This window comes from Lutra lutra, chromosome 5, assembly GCF_902655055.1.
Source record: "Lutra lutra chromosome 5, mLutLut1.2, whole genome shotgun sequence".
Classification (NCBI taxonomy): Eukaryota; Metazoa; Chordata; class Mammalia; order Carnivora; family Mustelidae; genus Lutra; species Lutra lutra.
In genome coordinates, this window is record NC_062282.1 from 76,854,176 (window position 1) to 76,875,347 (window position 21,172).

Here is a 21,172-nt window from a genome sequence, read left to right on the forward strand (position 1 = left end):
TGTGGCCCTACCAGATACAAGCTGTGTGAAAGCAGCCAAGCTTCATTAACATCTGTGGCCCTAAAGTTATATCCATAAGAGAGAGAGTAATCCCTGCCCTGAAGGACTGTTGTGAGAATTGAAGATAATGTATGTAAAGTGGCTGGCTCAAGAAGGAACTAAACAAATAGCAACAATATTAAAATCTCTGACACCAACACAAGCCCTGAAGAGATTGCTCTTCTATAAATTTACATGCATAAGGCCCAGCCCACAGATCAGAGTTAGGCTGAAAAATCTATGGAAAACTCTAAATTCCTAGAGATGATAGGAGAAAAACATGAGATGATTTCAAATTGCTTTCAGTATCCTTCCTCAACACCGGTCATGCAGAAAAATACTCTCCAGCTTCACTCAGCCACAGCCTTCGTATCGTTTTCACAGGAAATCTCGTCACCCCAGGCTTCACAACCTGACTACAGAATACTGAGGGGAAGGGGGATGTGGATGGTTGGAGGAAGGGCTTTAAATTTTAAATGTGTGGTTCAGGTGGGTTTCCCTGAGGTGACAGCTGAGTCAACACTTGAAGGAGAAACAAGATATGAGGACAACTGAGAGAAGAGAATCGAGGGAGAAGATACAGTAAGTTCAAGGGCCCTGAGGCAGGAGTGAGCCTGGTGGATTCAAGGAATAGCAGGGAGACTGAAGCAGTGGAAGTGAGGGGAGAATAACAGATGATAAGGTCCAAGAAGTGAGAGACCTCACAATATGGTCTCTAAAGTGATGGTCCTCTTTTAGACCTCAGTTTTTCCTTCTAAAAACTAGGCAGAAAGATAATATTCAAGAACAAGGTATTTGAAAAGGATAAAATGAAAAGATGATATAGTGAACAAATTAATGGACTGGGAATTGAAAGACATGAGTTCAAGGCCTGGATCTAACACAAATGAGCTATGTGGCCTTGCACAAGTCACCTCAATTCTCCAAGCCTGTTTTCTTACCTATAAAATGGAAAGATCCAGGCTAATAGAGATTTTTTTAATCTGAAAAATCATATATAAAGTACTCTTCAACAAATAGCTGAACTGGATATCCATATGAAAAAAAGGTTTTTTTTTTCATTCATACCTCATACAAAATAAAAATTCAAATGGATCATAAACCTATATATATAAAGTCATAAAACTAAAAAAGAAAAAACCAATAGACTTGCTCGAAAACAAGCAATTATTTTATTCCTTTGCACAATAAAGCAAAGTGCAATTAAATGAGGAGAAAAATAAAGTTACAAAACTTATAGAAGAAAACATAGGGCAAAAAACACTGCAACCTTGGGTTACACAAAGATTTCTCAGATACAACACCAAAAGTATAGTCCTTTAAACAGGAAATTGAAAAAATGGACCTCATCAAAATGTAAAACTTCTGCTCTTGAAAGACACTGATCAGAGAATGAAAAGACAAGCCAAACAGAGACAAAATATTTTTAAAGCATATATCTGATACAGGACTTGTGTCCAAGGAGCGCCTGGGTGTCTCAGTTGGTTAAGCATGTGCCTTTGAATCAGGTCATGATGCCAGGTCCTAGGATTAAGCTCCGAATTGGGCTCCCTGCTCATCTGGGAGTCTGTTCTTCCCTCTGCCTCTGCCCCACCTCGACTTTGTGCTCCCTCTCTGTCAAATAAATAAAATCTTTAAAAAAAAAAAAAAAAAAAGACTAGTGTCCAAAATACATAAAGAACTCTCAAAACTCAGTAACAAGAAAACAACCCAATTTTTTAAATGGGCAAATAACTGAAAAGACATTTCACCAAAAAAGACATACAGATGGCAAATAAGCACAAGAAAAGATGCTCAGGCATCATTAGTCACTAGGGAAATCTAAATGAAAATCACAAGACACTAACTACTACACATCTTATCAGAATGGCTGAAAAGACTAATACAAACCAAGATTTGATGAAGATGTAAAGGAACTGAATCCTCCTAAGATGCCGATGGAATCAGAAAGAACACAACCACTTTACAAAACAGTTTGACATCGTTCTTACAAGTTAAAAAGACACCTACCTTTTGATCCAGTTACTCTACTCCTAGGGGTTTACCTGGTTGAAATAAAAGCATATATCTACACGAAGACTTGTACATGAATGCTCCTAACGGCTTTATGTACAATTGCCAAATACCAGAGGCATTCAAGGTCCACTGACAGGCAAATAAATAAATAAACCATGGTATATTTATATAATGGGATACTAGTCTGGAATAAAACAGAATGAGCTATAGATACTACAACATGGATGACTCCAAATAATTATGCTGAATGAAAAAAGCCAGACACTCCCCCTCCAAAGAAAATGAAGTACATACTGCATATGTCACTTACGTAGAATTCTAGAGAATGCAAATTAATCTCTAGGGAGGAAACAAATCTGTGGTTGTCTGAACACAAGGCAGGGAGGATATAAGAGAGCTATTCCATAGGGACATGAGAACACTTCTGGGAGTAATGGATGTGTTGATTATCTTGATTGTGGTAATGGCCTCATAAGTACATACACATGTCAAAACTTATCAAATTATACACTTTAGGGGTGCCTGGGAGGCTCAATGGGTTAAGCCTCTGCCTTTGGCTCAGGTCATGATCCCAGGGTCCTGGGATCGAGCCCCACATCAGCTCCCTGCTCAGCGGGGAGCCTGCTTCCCCCCTCTCTCTGCCTGCCTCTCTGCCAACTTGTGATCTCCATCATCAAATAAATAAATAAACTCTTTAAAAAATTATACACTTTAATATGTGCAATTTTATTGTATGTTGACAAACCACAATAAAGCTGAAAAAAAATTTTTAAGATTTATTTATTTATTTGAGAAAGTGCACAGGGAAGAGGGTCAGAGGGAAAGAGAGAGAGAATCTTAGCAGACCTGATCTCAGTGTTCAACGCAGGGCTTGATCTCGAGACCCAAAATCACAACCTAAGCTGAAATCAAGATCAGATGTTTAACCGACTGCACCATACAGGTGCCCCTATAAAAAAATTTTTTTAAAGAAACACCAAGTATTTACTCCAATTCAAGTCAGCAAACTTTACTAAGCATCTACCCTGTAGCAAGATCTACGTCAAGTACATGAGAGGCTGAGACAAATGAAACCAGGTTACTGACCTCAAGGCATGGAAAGCCCAGGGAGGAAGCTTTAAAGCAATTTCACATGCACACTGCACTATCACCATCTTATGGGGGAGGGAACAAGAACAGCCTCTGCAAGTGTTAAACATGGATCAGAGTTAACTCTCTTCCCTCTCTCGCCCTAAAACCTTCAACCCCCAAACTGGGAACAGTCTTATTCTCCCCTCTGAACTTCAGAATGTCAGGGCTGGAACCGTTTACAGAGAGGACTGAGGTTCTGGGGGGAAGGGACTTGCTATCCACCACAAAGCTAGTCAGTAGCAGAATTAAGTGAGAAGGCTGGTGAGAAGAATTTTTGGAGTAAGTTACATTAAGGCAATATGTATTCTCTAACTGAACTGACAGTGATTAATGGCTAAGGATTCTCAAATTCACAAAGAGGCTTCAAATGAAATGAAGCTCCATGAGCTGACTTCTTCTTACATAGTGAGTCTTCAAAGAAATTCTATCAACTATCAGTCTCAGAGCCCTTGAAACTTCAGCCTTTAAAGCTAACCATGGGGGCACCTGGGTGGCTCAGTGGGTTAAGCCGCTGCCTTCGGCTCAGGTCATGATCTCAGAGTCCTGGGATCGAGCCCCGCATCGGGCTCTCTGCTCATCGGGGAGCCTGCTTCCTCCTCTCTGCCTGCCTCTCTGCCTGCTTGTGATCTCTGTCAAATAAATAAATAAAATCTTAAAAATAAAATAAAATAAAATAAAGCTAACCATGGATTTAACTGCCAAACTTTCCAGAACAGTTTCCTTTCTGCTCCATCACCACTCAAAGCCTTCTCAGGGGAAGGCCTGTGCAGGTAGGTCAAGGGGTAAACATGGGCAAATCTGTGCAGACAGCATTTGTGGTTCATGATCCCCCCAACCAAGACAGACCATAATACCCATGATGATAACGAACAAACAACAGATCTCTCAGTTTATCCCTTTTTCCTCCTTCTCCTGCCCTCATCACACACCAGAAGCAATTCTATAATCACTACTTCCAGCTAAATCCACCCTCTTCCTCCCCCCTCCCTCCCAAACATACCTGTATGACTCATTCACCCCACTCCCAAGGAGTGAATACACGCATCTTCTAAGTCCTAAGAATGGCAAGAAAAAGAATAAGAGAATTGAGCAGGAATGGTTATTTTTTCAGGATAGACTAGTACTTGCTATGGCAATAAGCAATACCCAGTCTCCCAGGGCTGGGCCTGGGAGTGGCAGGGGGTGGAATGGGGGGGGGGGGTGAGGTCTGCTCTGCATAATTACTCAAGGACCCAAGATATGGAGGCTCTGCCATCTTGTAGTTATATCATCTAGAATACACAACCGTTTCAGTTGCTAAGGCAAGGCAGGAGGAGCTGAAGAGTCTCATACCAGCAGTTAAATGCCTTGGCCTGAAAGTGACATACACACCACTTCTGCTCACAACTCACGGGCCAGAATTATTCCTATATGCCCACCTAAATGCAAGAAATGGAAAATACAAACCGGTAGTGTGCCTAGAAGAAGAAGAGAATCAGATATAGGTGAACACCAGAAGTCTCTAACACAAAGGATCTGAAGTTACTGGTATCTTGATTCAGACAAGTCAGCTCATAGCCTTTACAGAGGATCATGAAGGGCTTTACAATACCTCATGATTATCATTCTTCATTTTCTAAGAGAAAATGATTATCAATCATTACCTGGGTATCATTCTATCATTTTTCATTTTCTAAAATTCTAGGGATGACAGGTTTGCTGTTTAGCCCTTAAGCCTTGACAAGAATGTTTGTTCCAAGTGACTCCCACTCTGGTGCTCATAGGACCACCAATTAATTGACCAGAAGCATTCCCTTACAGCTTCTTCCTAAGATAATGAAAAAGCTTCTTTCTACACTGCTATTCCTTTTTGTCCTACCTTCTTGGCACAGCACCATCACAGTCACAGACTCCTAAAAATGGTCAAGAAAAAGATAACTAAAAATAAAATTTGCTATCCTCGAATCTGGGTCAGAAAGCCAGAAGAAGATGACCAACAACTAGGTGTTTTTAATGATCTACACTATGGGTTTTAAAGATCTTGTACTTTTAAAAAAACAAAGCAAAGCTCACTACTCGCCCTTCCCAAGGTGGCCCTTCTACTCCAGTTGAGACAGTCATTTATTTTTTCCACAACATATGGTCACTGCAGTCTCTGGGCCTTTGCCCATCATCTCTTCCTCTGGTCTGGAAAGCAACCAGTTTTGATCCATAATTTCCTTCATCCAAAACTCACCTTCCCTAGAGAGCCTTTGCTTGGCAGGCCTGACTCACACTGTGTCTCCAGTCCTTGGGCCTGCTCAGCACATGTACACAAAGACATCTATTCCTGATGCCCACCCACCCCTTCTCCATTTCTATGCACAGTACGGTGCTTCCAGGCTGCCAGCCTGTCCCCAACAAAACTGGGAGCACCTCACCCATACACTCAGGCCTTTATATCTCAACTCTCACTGAGTGACCAGCACAGGGCCATATCTACTTGATGAGTAAAGGTAAGTTTACTGACTTTCTATCAGCTACATAAAAATCAACCTTAAGAATTTACCCAAATTCCTCAAATCATTATATATAACAGGAATGAGGGGCACCTGGGTGGCTCAGTCGATTAAATGGCTGCCTTCACTCAGGTCATGATCTCAGGGTCCTGGGATGAAGCCCGGAGCTGGGCTCTCTGTTCAGTAGGGAGTTGCTTCTCCCTCACCCTCTGCCTCTCTCTCTCTCTCTCTCAAGTAAATAATTAAAAAGATAGATAGATGGATATAAAAACAGGATTGAGAATCCCTTTGTCCTATGAATCTTGCCAGAGTGAAGAAAGTGAAGATTAGTAACCAAGAAGAAAACAAGAAAATATGTATTATTTATTCATCTTCTCGTGAGTTCACATACAGCATCTGTTTTCTCACAAATTTCCAAACAGGATCACATGGGCATCTTACTGGCTCACATCCATCACAGGATAGCCCGCCTACCTACTGCAACTGACATTGTTAATCATTGCACCAAGTCTGTCACTGTGTGATTTAAGTGTATTATCTTGGATAATCAACATAACAACTCTAAGAGAAAGCTCTCTGCTGCTTTTCTTTTCTTTTTTATTAACATATAATGTATTATTTGCTTCAGGGGTACAGGTCTATGAATCATCAGTCTTAACACAATTCACAGCACTCACCATAGCACATACCCTCCCCAATGTCCATCACCCAGCCACCATATCTCTTCCCCCACCCCCAAGCAACCCTCAGTTTGTTTCCTAAGATTAAGAGTCTCTTACTGTGTGTCTCCCTCCCGATCCCATCTTGTTTCATTTTTTCCCTCCCTGTCCCCCATGACCCCCTATCCTGCTTCTCAAATTCTTTATATCAGAGAGATCATATGCTAATTGTCTTTCCCTGATTGACTTATTTCGCTCAGCATAATACCCTCTAGTTCCATCCATGTTGTTGCAAATGGCAAGATTTCGTTTTTTGATGGCTGCATACTATTCCATTGTGTGTGTGTGTGTGTGTGTGTGTGTGTGTGTGTGTGTACACCACATCTTCTTTATCCATTTATCTGTTGATGGACATCTAGGTTCTTTTCTAACCATACACAGGCATGGAGTGCATGGTTGGACCTTCATGGAATATATGACAGCCCCTTTCTGGCTCAATTTCCCAATCAACAGAATGACAACTATGCTCCTACACTGTGCAGATCTTGTCTGATGAAATGAGACAGGGCCCTAAACAAGACTCTCTCCTGATGTAAGGGCAGCTGAGAACAATAGCATCCTATGCAGTTCACACTCAGGAAAGTCTTCAGGAAAATCTTGCAGAGCAGAGAAAGGGGACAGATCATTTTCAGCTTTCCCAAAGCCTTCCAGATTTATCCTGAAGGGCTTCAGGTGGCTTCATCAGACACCTTCAGAACAGCACCAGGGAAAGTGTCCCCACTCGTCTAAGAGTACAGGACATTTGTCCTTGAATTCCAACCACCCAGTTGTGAGGAAGCTCAAGACACAAGGAGAAGCCACATCAAAGTGTTTTGGCCTTAGCTAAATCCCAGCTGACAGTCACTGTCAACAGGAAAGGAGGAGAAGAGGAGTGTCTCTGTGTCCCACCCACACTTGCAGATGGTGTGGGGGGGGAGTCAAGGATTTATGGCCCGAGGCTGCCCACCAAAGTGAATACTAGCTCTCCACTTTCTCCGTCAGCCTGGACCAGGCAACCTACTCTGACCCTTTTACCTTTGTATACCAAGAGGAAGGGACTGGCCATGGTCAATGGCCTTCAGTGAGCCTACCTCCACAACACGGAACCCAAATGTGACCAGAACCAGAACCAGACCAGACCAGAACCAGTGATCTCACATAAAGTGGTAGCCCATGTCACCTACTTCAGAAGCTAGAATCATGCATTTGAGGGCCTTTGAGTGTTGGAAAACTTCCTTGCAAGTTCATCAAGAAGATTCACACAAGAAAGTTGTATACATTAGTTGACCAAGAAAAACCATGCTGTTAGAAAGGAAGGCTCTGGGGGCGGTGGCTGGCTCAGTAAAGCATGCGACTCTTGATCTCGGAGTTATGAGTTCAATTCCCACTTTGGATTACCCCCTAAAATTTTGAAAAAGAAAAGAAAGGAAGGCCCTAGAGAAAAATAGCCGAAATGTCTTTTCACCAAAAATTAATTAATTAATTCCAAATAGCATCAGCATTCACAATTACTAAAAACTACATAATAATTCATCAAGTAGATATACAATATTTTTACTAATCATTTCTGTAGTTAGATGTTTAGATTGCCTCAAAGTTTTCCATATTATAAATGCACTGTGATAAAATGACATTGTGATAAAACTTTGATTGTATTTTGGATTATTTCTTTATGACAGATTCCTAAAAGTGAATATGTCAGGTCAAAGGTTAGAAACATTTTTACTGTGCCTGATATTTTATAAATCAGTGGTTAATTCTTCAGTATCTTTTGGCTCTAGGGTATTGGAATTCTACTGGTAAGAAATGGAATCCCCAGGGCGCCTGGGTGGCTCAGTGGGTTAAGCCGCTGCCTTCGGCTCAGGTCATGATCCCAGGTCTTGGGTTCAAGCCCCGCATCGGGCTTTTTGCTCAGCGGGGAGCCTGCTTCCTCCTCTCTCTCTGCCTGCCTCTCTGCCTACTTGTGATTTCTCTCTGTCAAATAAATAAATAAAATCTTAAAAAAAAAAAAAAAAGAAATGGAATCCCCTTCTATTTGAACATTTTTTAAGGCAGACAGATAAGTAAGAGATAGCCAGGTGGTGGGTATTAAGGAGGACACATATTGCATGGAGCACTGGGTGTGGTGCAAAAACAATGAATACTGTTAGGCTGAAAAGAAATTTAAAAAAAAAAAGAAAGAAAGAAAGAAATAGTCAAGAAAGCACACTCTGGAATAGGACTGCCTGGGTTCAAATCCCAGTCCTATCACTTGTTTGCTCTGTAGACATAAACAAGTTACGGAATCCTCCTGAGACAATGTACATAGAGCACTGGGTCTGGCACAAAGTGAGGGCTCAAAAATGCTAATCACTCTTGTTGTCTTTAGATTAATAAGAAGAAGATGAATCCTAATTCAAAAAGCCAAGAATTATCCTCAAATAACAGAGTAAGAATACACAAATAACAAAAAAATATTCTTTTACTTAGATTATAAGTAAGCAGGTTCATTTACTGTGAATACTATCTACATCATTGTGGTTATTACATATAAATAAAAATAAATACCATCTTAATGAGTGCTTATTCTCTTGAAAAGCTTGGGGCGTGGGCGCCCGGGTGGCTCAGTTGGTTGAGCGGCTGCCTTCAGCTCCGGTCATGATTCCAGGGTCCTAGGATCGAGCCCCGCATCGGGCTCCCTGCTCAGCAGAGAGCCTGCTTATCTTTCTCCCCCTCTCCCTGCCGCTCTGCTTACTTGTGCTCTCTTTCTAGCTCTCTGTCAAATAAACAAATATTTAAAAAAAAAAAAAAAAAAAGCCTGGGGTGCCTGGGTGGCTCAGTGGGTTAAAGCCTCTTCCTTCGGCTCAGGTCATGATCCCAGGGTCCTGGGATCGAGCCCCACATCGAGCCCCACATCGAGCCCCATATCGAGCCCCACATTGAGCCCCACATTGGGCTTTCTGCTCAGCGGGGAGCCTGCTTCCTCCTCTCTCTCTCTGCCTGCCTCTCCACCTACTTATGATCTCTCTCTCTGTCAAATAGATAAATAAAATCTTTAAAAAAAAAAAAGCTTTACATACACTGTCCCATTTAAGACTCACAACAACTCTGTATGGTGGTAATAATAATAACAACAGCTAATACTTTCCAATTGCTTACTATGCATGATTCTAGGTAATAATATGAATCCTTATACAACTTGTGAAAAGGGACATCTCATTTTACTATTATCCTCATTTTACAGACAATGTAATTAAGGCACGCAATGGTTAAATAACCTGTCCAAAGTTATATAGCTAATAAGGTAGATATCATTATGCCCATTTTATAGATAAGAAAACTGAGGCTTACAATAATTACCTATAAAAGTAAGTAACTCGGCCAGGCTTTGAACCACTATCTGTCAGACCCTCAAGTCACAAGCTCTTACTTTACCACTCTGCTCCCTTTATATGGATTTACTTGTACAGAGAATGCCCTGCACAAGAGAGCAAATGTTTAAGGCTGGCTTCCCTCATTCCCGCCTTCTTTTGCCTTCAGCTATGGCAAACTGAGAATGGTCTCATTTGAACATTGCCTCTGAGAATATAATTGGGAAGACAACCCTCATGCAAAAACCCATATAATGAAACCTGTCCTTTAAGTGGATTCTTTCCCTCTCCTGACACATTATCTGCTGCATCCCTCAGAGTTTCTAATGCCTACCTTTCAGATACTTGGCGATTCCCAGTGACGTACTTTTGGCAAAGCTGCTTCAAAAGATTTTTGGAGCGGTGCCTGGATGGCTCAGTCATTGAACGTCCTTTGGCTTAGGTCATGATCCCAGGGTCCCAGCCCACATTGGGCTCCCCGCTCAGCGGGGAATCTGCTTCTCCCTCTCCCCCTCTCCACTTCTGTTCCCTCTCTCACTATCTCTGTCAAATAATTAATTAATCATCCAATTAGCTAATTAGCTGATTGACTAATTTATTTTTGGAGTGGGTGCTAGAGAGGTCTCCTGTTTCCCTCTGCCTTAGAGAGCCCTCAAAACTCTCACCAGTGGGAGAAACAAACATGCTTCAAAAACCTTTTAAAACACCTGGAAAATACTCACATTTGCAGAGGGGCTGAATCCACAGGAAGAAAGCTGGATTAAAGTCCAAACTCTTGAATGAACTAATTGTTTAATCATGAACAGATTATTTCCCTTCCCTGTGCCTCAGTTTCCTCTTCTGTGATGAGAAGTTGGATTAGCTGGTTTTCCAGGGCCACTAGAGCTCTGATTCAAGGAAGACAACAAAAGTGAGCTTGGAGTCTATAACAGTGAAATCCCGGGAGGGCAAGAGTTGTACTAAAGCCCAAAGCTCAGAACAGATTTGCAACCATTAAACAAGACCTGCCAGGGTTGGATTAACTTCCACAGTAAGGGAAGTGCCCTGGGATTCGGATTTAAGAACGTGAGTCCTTTGAGAAATTATTTTATGTGGAGTTGAAGTATTCGGTGGAGTGAGAAATGTAGGCAGTGGTAAAGGAATAAATCCTGTTCACCTTTGCAGAGCAGAGCAAAGCAGCATCCAAATCCCTTTCCCATTTTTTTCCCCAGGCTAAAGACAGGAGCAAAGACAAGATCCTGCTGCCACCTTGTGGCACACTGGGCAGTTGAGAAAGAAGGGTTTACTTAATCTGGGTCCCCCAGTCTAAATGCCCCTCAGGAAAGCACATCCTCCTCCTCCGCTACAATTACACAGAGCTTGATAACTCACAAAACACTTTCAACCCTATTATCTCATTTCATTCTCTCAACAACTGTGTGGTGGGAAGGAGGTAAAGCTCCATTTTACGACAGAAGAAATTACATCACTTGCCTACAGTCACACAGTCACTAACAGGTAGTCAGAATTGGCACCCACATCTCCTGACTCTAAATCAGGTAATTTGTTGAATCCATTGTGCAGGGTGGAGATGAAGCAGGTTTAGGTATGCTCTCTCTAGGATTAGGAAATGAGAGGAGGCTTACGAAGAGGAAAGCTCAATTTCTTTCACAGACAAAACTGGCCAAAGACCATAATTGGGTTGCATGTCCATAGAAAAAGGTATCCAGGAGTGCCTGGGTGGCTCAGTGGGTTAAAGCCTCTGGCTTCGGCTCAGGTCATGGTCTCAGGGTCCTGGGATCGAGCCCCACATGGGGCTCTCTGCGAAGCGGGGAGCCTGCTTCCCTTCCTCTCTCTCTGCCTGCCTCTCTGCCTACTTGTGTCTCTGTCTGTCAAATAAATAAATAAAATCTTAAAAAAAAAAGAAGAAGAAAGAAAGAAAGAAAAAGAAAAAGGTATCCAAATAAGCCTGGATTCCTACCTTCCTTCCTAGTTAGCACATTCTTGGCTAACATCTCTAGGCCCCTCCAGCTGCTCTGCCTTCCTTGGCTCCCCAGCCCAGACCAGCCATGGGGGCTCAAGATTTATTTATAGCTAAAGGCTGAACACCAAATGGATCCCAGTCAAGGGAGCCACAACACCCAGAAATCCACAAAAACTACTTGAAGTGTTGTTCTGTTCCTGCATTAGAGATCATAATAATGGTGGCTCAGTTCCAATTTTCTTTTAAGTTTTACAGGGAAGTGCAACTGGCTCACCCCATAATCGTGTCATGCTCACTGAAACCTGAAGGGCAAAGCTGGGGTTGTAGGATTCAATTGGCATATAGGTGTAGCCTCAAATTAATCTGAGACTTTCCAGTTTCTCCAAGGCAACCTTAACTTCTTTGATATAGAATTGCAAAGCTCAGTGCCACAACTTCCCGCCACCATAAGTATTCTTTTAGTTTCACTCCTTCATTCACTAAGTGAGTAGACCACATTCACTAAATGAAAAGGACATTTTCATAAAAAGGACAATAAAACCCTTTGATTAAGACTTTGTTGCCTAGTGGTGAAAAGAAAGAAATAAGGAAAGAACATAATTACAAGTGCATGTAAATATTAAGTGTGTGAGAGGTGCCTGGGTGGCTCAGTCAGTTAGTTGTCTGACTCTTGGTTTTGGCCAAGGTCACATCATGATCCCTTGGGTCCTGGGATCAAGCCTGGCGTCCAGCTCCACACTCACCAGGGAGTCCTCTTGAAAATTATGTCCACTTGCCTCTGCCTCACCTCTCTCAAATAAATGAATCTTTAAAAAAAATAAAAGATTTTTGTGAGAGTCAAGTGATATAAATGTATGCAAAGCACCTGGCTTTGTGCCTGACATACAGTAAAGACTTAATAAACAGCCATTGATATTCATTATCTCTGTGCTTTTTATATTTCCTTTGCCAGACATTACCTTCACCTTCTCAAGCTGTTTTACCCGTTTCTCCTTTAGAACCATCACAAAAGTCTCTTTTCTTGAGTGCCACAGGTTATGTCAGCTGTTTCCCAGTGAGTGCTCAGAACTTTTGTTCACATCTCCTTTACTGTATTTATGTGACACCAATTTCTGTTTGTTTGTAAGTCTGTCTTTCAGGTCTGAGAGACTCCAGAGGACAGAAGCTAGGTCTTACTCATTCTGCCCTAGCACCTAACATAGTATATGACTCAGAACATGAAATTACTGTTGAACAAAAATTTCTATTTAAGCTGAACCTTAAGTCACCAAATAGCAATTACAGTATACCTTTGGATGGCCTTTTGAACGTGAATGCTAACTTATTAATGTTGTACATGAAAAACGGGGCACCTGGGTGGCTCAGTTGGTTGAGCAACTGCTTTCAGCTCAGGTCATGATCCTGGAGTCCCGGGATTGAGTCCCGCATCAGGCTCCCTGCTCAGCAGGGAGTCTGCTTCACCCTCTGACCCTCTCTCCTCTCATGCTCTCTCTCTCTCTCAAGAAAATAAATAAAATCTTTTTTAAAAAAATGTTGTACATGAAATTATTGGAACTCACAAGGAATGATTATCAAGGATTAACCTCTAATATGAACTGACTAGACCAAAACGGGTCAAAATTTCATTACAGGAGGCTGGGGATGGATGCGTGGGTAAATGAAAGGATCCTGGAACCCAGGTGGAAGCTCAGGAAATGGGTACAGGACTTCCTTGGGTAGCCAGGGACACTTTGGGAGTATTCAGTGGGGAAGTGAAAGGAATCACTTTAAGAGTGGATAAGAGAGGCTCTCTGCTCCTCTTTGTTCAATAGACAGCCACGTCTTCTGGTGCAGTGCCAGCCACATACCTGAGACACAGTGATGGAGGTTGGAGTAAAGGTATTTGACTGTACTGGGCACCAGGGCTAGTTTTAACTCTGGCAAAGTGGGTACTGTCACCATCAATGGCCCATTCACTGTCATCAGCTGCATGGTCTACATGTTCCAGGATGATTCCATCCACATAAAATTCAATGGCACAGTCAAGGCTGAGAACAGGAAACTTGTCATCAATGGAAAGCCCATCCTGATCTTCCAGGAGCGAGATCCCACCAACATCAAATGGGGTGATACTCATCCCAAGTATGTTGTGGAGTCCACTGGGGTCTTCTTGAAGGGGTCTCACTTGAAGGATGGGGCTAGGAGGGTTATCATTTTTGCCCCTTCTGCTGGTGCCTCCATGTCTGTGATGGGCATGAACCATGAGAAGTAAGACAACTCCCTCAAGATTATCAGCAATGCCTCCTGCCTCACCAACTGCTTGGCCCCTCTGGCCAAGGTCATTCAGGAAAACTCTGGCACCATGGAGGAACTCATAACCACAGTCCAAGCTATAAAAGTCACCCAGAAGACCATAGATTGTCCCTCTGGGAAGCTGTATGATGTCTGAGGAGCTGCCCGGAACATCATTCCTTCTTCTACTGGTGCTGCTAAGCCTGGAGCAAAGGTCATCTCTGAACTGGGAAGTTCACTGGTATGGCATTCTGTGTCCCACCCTAACCTTGTTATCATGGATCTGACCAGCCACCTAGATGAAGCTGCCGGATGCAATGACATCAAGAAGGTGGTGAAGCAAGGATTGGAGTGCCCCCCTTAAGGGCACCTTGGGCTACACAGAGGACCAGGTTGTCTCCTGCAACTTTAACAGTGACATCCATTCTTCCACTTTTGATGCTGGAGCTGGCATTACTCTCAATGATTACTCTGTGAAGCTCATTTCCTGGTATGACAATGAACAGCAACAGCAACCAGGCGGTAGATCTTATGGTCCACATGGTCTCCAAGGAGTAAGAGCCCCCAGACCACCAGACTCAGTGAGAATAGGAAGAAGAGAGAGGCCCTCAGCTTCTGGGGAGTTCTTGCTCCAGTCTGTTCCTTAACACATCGAGAATCTCCCAACATCTACCCAGTTTCTATTCCAGATATCCTGAAGAAGGGGAGGGGTTTGAAGTACCCTACCTTGTCATGTACCATCAATAAAATATACTGTACCCGGAAAAAAAAAAGTGGATAAGAGAGATTTAAGGATGGAAAAAAAGGAAGATAAAAGACAAACGTCACAATTTTTCCATTAAGGTCCTAAAAGGAAGGTAATACAAGCTATTATATAGGCAGTCATCATGTACTCTAAAAGGGTCAGTCTAGTTTAGAGCTTTCTGCCTGCTCATGATGAAACCATTCTTTACCTGCTGAGAAGCAATTTTATCTTTCATCGCAACAGAAAAAGAGGTCTCCAGATCCTTTTAAGGTGCCATTATTCCTTCAAATATTTTTCTGGTGTCACTGCCCTTCCCCAGCTCCAATTACAGGATACTGTCCCACAGCTTACTGATGCTCTATCCATTGTTTGCTTTGCTTTTTTTTCAGTCTTTTTTCTTTGTGTTTTATTTTGGAAAGCTTCATTGTTATGCCTTCAACTGTCTAATCTGTTCTACTGTGTCTAATCTATTAATCCCACCCAACATATTTCTCATCTCAAATATTCTTAATTCCTACATTTGGGTCTTTTTTTTATAGCTTCTATTTTTTCTCCTTATTATGCTCATCCTTTTTTCTACCTCTTTAGCAACTGAAGCATATTCATAATAGCTGTTTTATTATCTTTGTCTACTAATTCTATGCTCTCATCTCTGGATTCTGTTTCTATTAATGGAATTTTATCCATGTTATGAATATATGATCTTGTTTCTTTGCATGCCCTATAATTTTTCATTAGAAGTCAGACATTATGTCATTCCCCTTCCTTTAAAGATCACACGCGTGTGCTGTGAAGTATGTAAGCCTGACGATTCACAGACCTGTACCCCTGGGGCAAATAATGCATTACATGTTAATAAAAAAAAAAAAAGAGATCACACTCATGTGATACCTGTTGTCCAATGTCTATAACACTGTTTTATATTTCTTGTTGGGTTTTTGGTCATTTAAGGTGAGAAGTAAATTTTCATCCTGATACTCTGTCATGGCTGGAATTGGAGGCCTTGCAACCCTAAATAAATTGATACATTAATCATCAATGACTGCTAACATCACAATAAATTAGATAATCAGAAATCATGTGCCTCCTGATGATACATCATTTATGAAGTAGCTTTGAAAAAAAAAAAAAAGGATGTATCAAATTTGACTCTGATCAAGCCTGTAAATATAACTACCAATTCATAGGACATACAGAGGACAGAGGAACATCTTAAAACTACACCACAATGGTACAAGCAACAAAATCAAAATTGCAGGAAACTCTGTAGAATAAACAACTAGTTTTCTTCAACAATTTAAATTACAAGAAAACTTAAAAAGTGGAAAGAAAGCTATAGGTCAAAAGAGACTTAAGATATATCAATGTATTGTAATGTATGGACCGTATGCAGCTACTGATTCAAGCAAATAAACTCTAAGAAAAATTTAGGACATTTATGAAACAACTGGAAATTCATATTCAAACCAAACAAGCTAGTTGATGGTATTACAGAATCATTTTTAATTTTAGGAGCAATAATGGTATTCTGATTTTTTTAATTATTTTCTCTTCTAGAGAAACATTCTGGCATATTTAGAGATGAAAAAATATGATGTTTAATAAGAATGGTTGCATATAAATAATCATAGAAGCTGATACATACATTTGAAAATTTCTATTATAAAAGAATTTTAAAAGTATTCAAGAGCTATAAAATTAAGGAATGAACTTTAATTTGGCTCTGACATCATCCTACTCTGTACCTATGGACTACTCACTTCTCTCTAGGCTTCAGCTCTCTTTATAAAATATGACCTGTAAAAGCCATCCCAATATACTTTCCATTATATCCACTTACGACCTATGTGATAGGGTAAAGTTATTCAATCTTTTTAAGCTTCAGTTTCCTTATCTTTTTTTGTAAAGATTTTATTTATTTGACAGAGAGAGAAATCACAAGTAGGCAGAGAGGCAGGCAGAGAGAGGGAGAAGCAGGCTCCCTGCTGAGCAAAGAGCCCGATGCAGGGCTCAATGCAGGGTTTGATCCCAGGACCCTGAGATCATGACCCGAGCTGAAGGCAGAGGCTTAATCCACTGAGCCAACCCAGGCACCCCAGTTTCCTTATCTTTAAAAGGCAATGAAAGTAGTAGCAAATTTTTAGGGTTACTATGTGGGTTAAGTTAGGTAATGTACATTAAAGCCCTCATCATAGTGCCTGGTACAAAGTAAGCACTCAGTAATTATCATTTATTATTATTATTATTATTACCATTACTACTATTACTATTTATTATTAATCTTGCTGCATCTAGGAGATACTACTGATTAAATCCTGCACATTTGTTTAAATTACTCTGTATTTTATTCTCTTATCCCTTTCTTCTCCATATCTTCTTTCTCAAAGTTCCCCTCTAAAATTCTATGGAAAAATGTGCCCAATGGCACAAGCCAGGAGAGAAGAAGCTTGGCTCTCCTTCCCAGGGAGAGTCACCGCCATGGGTCTGGAAAAATGGAGGTGCCACTTTCATCATATTCAGAATATAGTATGCAGCTGCTCTTCTGGTATGCCACACATCCTGAGGTTGCTCCCAAGGGCTAAAAACAGAGCTCAGGCAATCAGCCCATTGCAGCCAAGATCATTCTTTTTCAAGGTGGCCCCATTTCAAATAAAATTGGCACTTTATTATTTTTTTTAAGATTTTATTTATTTATTTGACAGAGAGAAATCACAAGTAGGCAGAGAGGCAGGCAGAGAGAGAGGAGGAAGCAGGCTCCCTGCTGAGCAGAAAGCCCGATGTGGGGCTTGAACCCAGGACCTGGGATCATGACCTGAGCCGAAGGCAGCGGCTTAACCCACTGAGCCACCCAGGCGCCCCTAAAATGGGCACTTTATATGTATCCCTTTTCTAAGAGTTGGTCTTCCCTCTCAGTCTGTGGCCTGCTTGAGGACAAGGACTGTGTCTTGTTTATCTTTAGAGCTTATGCTCCTAGAAAAGTATCTGGGACAGAGCAGGTACTCAGTTTTTCCTGCATAAAGAAATTACTTGTCTATTCTTCTGTTTTATTTGGAGTGGGGTGGCAACGGGAAAGGAAGATGGATAGACATGCAGAAAACCAATGCTGGATGGATCTAACAGTCTTCATCAGGGAATACAAACTTGTTCCCAACTTCCAATTCATTTCTTCTCTTTATTTCCCACTACTCATCTTTTCAAAACTTTCCTCCACTCCCATGAACTACTTATAGTTCCCAAATACATGCCAAATATTCTTCCTTCTGAGCATGTGTTCAAATTATTCTCTCCATCTATTAATATCCCTCCAACAACTCCCTTACCTTCACTCTTAACATGTACATCCTTCAAGACTTGGTTTCAGCATCCCCTCTTCCATGAAGCTTTTCTCAAACACTGTAGCTAAAAGGAGTACCTTCTTCACTTCCTTTAACACTTCACATTTAGGGCGCCTGGGTGTCTCAGCTGATTGAGCAACTGCCTTCAGCTCAGGTCATGATCCTAGAGTCCCAGGATTGAGTCCCACATAGGACTCCCTGCTCAGCAGGGGATCTGCTTCTCCCTCTGACCTTCCTCCTCTCATGCTCCCTCTCTCTCATTTTCTCTCTCTCTCAAATAAATAAATAAAATCTTTTTTTTTTTAAGATTTTTTATTTATTTATTTGACAGAGAGAGATCACAAGTAGACAGAGAGGCAGGCAGAGAGAGAGAGAGAGGGAAGCAGGCTTCTTGCTGAGCAGAGAGCCCGATGTGGGACTCGATCCCAGGACCCTGAGATCATGACCTGAGCCGAAGGCAGCGGCTTAACCCACTGAGCCACCCAGGCGCCCCAATAAATAAAATCTTTAAAAACAAAACCACTTTACATTTAGCTTGAGGGATGCATAATATTCTCTCATATGCTGTGCTTGGTTGTACAGGTTTCACAACTTTTACAAAGTTGAGGGCAAGGATATTTGAATTTCTTTGGCATCCAACATAGTGCTTTGTATACACCAGGCATCTAATGAGTGTTTGTGCAATTATTGGCTAAACCTTGCAGAATAAGAAGTATAATCATTCAACCAAATTTAAAATATAAAATAAGTAAGCCTTTCAAAGTGTGTTTTAGGGGTGCCTGGGTGGCTCAGTGGGTTAGGCCTCTGCCTTCGGCTTGGGTCACGGTCTCAGGGTCCTGGGATAGAGTCCTGCATCGGGCTCCCTGCTCAGCGGGGAGCCTGCTTCCCCCTCTATCTCTGCCTGCTGTTCTGCTTACTTGTGACCTCTCTCTCTCTGTCAAATAAATAAATCTTTAAAAAAAAATAAAAATAAAAAATAAAAGTATGTTTTACCTGTAAGATTTTTTTCCTTAAAAAGTTAACATACTATTTTGAAGTTTTGCTATTATTATGTTTTATTAGACAATATCCCCTACTCCTAGAAACCTAAGGAAAAACTGCCATGAGGCATATATGTTTTTTAATAAAATGAATTCAAGAGAAAAATTCACAATACTAAAAAACAATAATTTGAAATTTTCTTCAAATTTCAGAGTAAGACAGACTGGGGTACTTAAAAAAAAAAGAAAGAAAGAAAAGAAAAACAAGATCAAGAATCACTAGACAACTGGGGGCACCTGGGTGGCTCAGTGGGTTAAAGCCTCTGCCTTCAGCTCAGGTCATGATCCCAGGGTCCTGGGCTCTCTGCTCAGCAGGGAGCCTGCTTCCTCCTCTCTCTGACTGCCTCTCTGCCTACCTGTAATCTCTGGCAAATAAATAAAGAAAATCTTTAAAAAATTTAAAAAAAAAAAGAATCACTAGACAACTGTATGATCTTGGCCAAACCCTTGGTTTTTCCAAATATCCCCCCAACTACTTCTCAGAAGACTTATAGGACACAAAGGAGAGGGAAGTGTTGAGAGACCATAAAATAGTAAATAACTTCAGGCTACTATACTTCTCAAAGGTAAGGGTGAGGATAGAAGTAAATCTCATTTCTTAAAATTAAAGATGAGCTGAGGTTTCCTTGCTGCTTGGATAACTGCCTCATTTTCTCTTCTAGATGATACGTGCTAGCACTGTCATTATATATTTACCACTTTGTGGCCCTTTCCTCTTCTTCATCAATCTTCTAGATCAAAGATTAAGATATATAAACCAATGACATCTCCCACCACCCACCGCCCCATCTCCAGCAAACAAGTTCAATGTGGTCTTATCCACGCCACTTCTTAAAATTTATCATATTTTTTCACTGGAATGCACTTAGATCATCTAGCGCAACTTTTCCATTTTACCCATGAGGAGTAAAGTCTAGAGTGAATTATTTGTTCCAGGTCACCCAGCTAGTGTCAATCCCCATAAAAGAATCTCCTTAATACCCAGTTCTCAACATTACACCCAACAAATGTCTGGGCACACAGACCCATTAACAAATATTTTCTTGGAGCCCCTGGGTGGCCTAGTCAGTTAAGCATCTACCTTCAGCTTGGGTCGTGATCCCAGGGTGCTGGGATCAAGCCCCACATCGGGTTCCCTGCTCAGCGGGAGGTCGGCTTCTCCCTCTCCCCCTGCCTGTGTTTCCTCTCTCACTGTGTCTCTCTGTCAAATAAGTAAATAAAATCTTTAAAATATAAATATTTTTTCTTGAAGTGAAATGAATTTCTTCTTCTTTGACAGAACTTCCTGTTCTTCACTCTGCAGAATGTGGAAGGAAGAGGTTAAAGTGCTGTTCTGAATGCTATGGCTTAGAAGGCAGTGTGGTGTGGACTCTGGAGTAGGCTTCTTGGTTCTGATCTGGGCTCTGCCACTGCCCATCTGTATGACCTTGGGGAAATTGCTTTACATTTCTTAGACTCAGCTTCCTCATTCTTAAAATGAAGGTAATCATAGAAACCACCTCAAAGGTTGTTTATTCAGTAACACTGATTCAACACTTGCTCTTAAGCAAGTGTGCCATGTTAGATGCTGGGGATACAACAACAGACAAGAAATAAAAGATCGTACCCCAAGGAGCTAACATTCTATTAGGATTAAAGGATATATCCAAATAAAATGTCTGGTACAGAGTCTGGCACCTGAGAAATGTTCCAGAAATGCTAATTGTTGTTATCATTATTATTAAAAATGTATTGTATATACACATTTAAAAAGCAAATCAGCAAATAAATCTTACAAACTGAAAGCTCCAAGCAAGATTTGAGGATATAAAACAGCTCACATGGCAGCATTTCACAAGGACAGATAGTATCACCATGGCAATATTTTTCTGAGTTCTTTAAGAACACTGGCTGGATGCTGTGAAAGGTTTAGGCATAGTCTGTGAAAACACTGTGTAAACAACATCATATAGAGTGTGGAGAAAATACTCTCCAGTTTATATCCAAAAAAGAGAGCTTCCTCTATAGAATCATTTGATAAAATTTAATGTATAAAATCTTAAATTAAGAAACACAAATTAGGGGATAATTACTTGTATTACAATGGAAGTCATCTTTTCTTTCCAGT

General features: G+C 41.2%; 1 protein-coding gene and 1 pseudogene across 6 annotated transcripts in view; one reads left to right on the plus strand and one right to left on the minus strand.

The window, feature by feature from the left end:
* Window positions 1-21,172, minus strand: part of KLHL3 (kelch like family member 3) — a 302,089-nt gene that overhangs the window by 227,250 nt on the left and 53,667 nt on the right. For 2 of the 6 annotated variants that reach the window (XM_047729686.1, XM_047729685.1), the window contains exons 1-2: window positions 18,011-18,161; window positions 10,434-10,598 (exon numbers count right to left, since the gene is read on the minus strand). The exons of 3 other annotated variants lie outside the window; for them this stretch is intronic. The gene's annotated coding sequence lies outside the window, so the exon portion shown is untranslated. Of the gene's footprint in view, window positions 1-4,186; window positions 4,242-10,433; window positions 10,599-12,417; window positions 12,481-18,010; window positions 18,162-21,172 lie in introns of those variants that run through there. One more of the 6 variants, XM_047729683.1, reaches the window with a different exon arrangement.
* LOC125100174 (glyceraldehyde-3-phosphate dehydrogenase-like) lies at window positions 13,644-14,592 on the plus strand (annotated as a pseudogene).